The sequence below is a fragment of the Tupaia chinensis genome, unplaced genomic scaffold (genome assembly GCF_000334495.1).
Source record: "Tupaia chinensis unplaced genomic scaffold, TupChi_1.0 Scaffold144276_1, whole genome shotgun sequence".
Taxonomy (NCBI): Eukaryota; Metazoa; Chordata; class Mammalia; order Scandentia; family Tupaiidae; genus Tupaia; species Tupaia belangeri.
Window position 1 is genome coordinate 1,236,908 of NW_006204133.1, and position 263 is coordinate 1,237,170.

Genomic DNA, 263 nt, shown 5'->3' on the forward strand with positions numbered 1-263 from the left:
GAAGGCCCGCCCAGGAGGGGGCTGCGACCCGCAGCGACCCGCCCGCCCTCCCGCCCGCGGTCCCGGGGCTAGGACCCCCGCCCCTCCCGCTGCCCCACGCCTCGGAGTCGCGGTCTGCGCCACAGCCGGGAGGGAGGTGGGGAGGAAGAGGGACTCCCGGCATGGCCACGGGGGAGTCGGACTCACCGGGTCTTTCCCAAGTATCCCCCGAAGACCTGCGGCGGGCTGGGCTCGGGAACAGGCGGGCGGGGCTCTCCGCGACC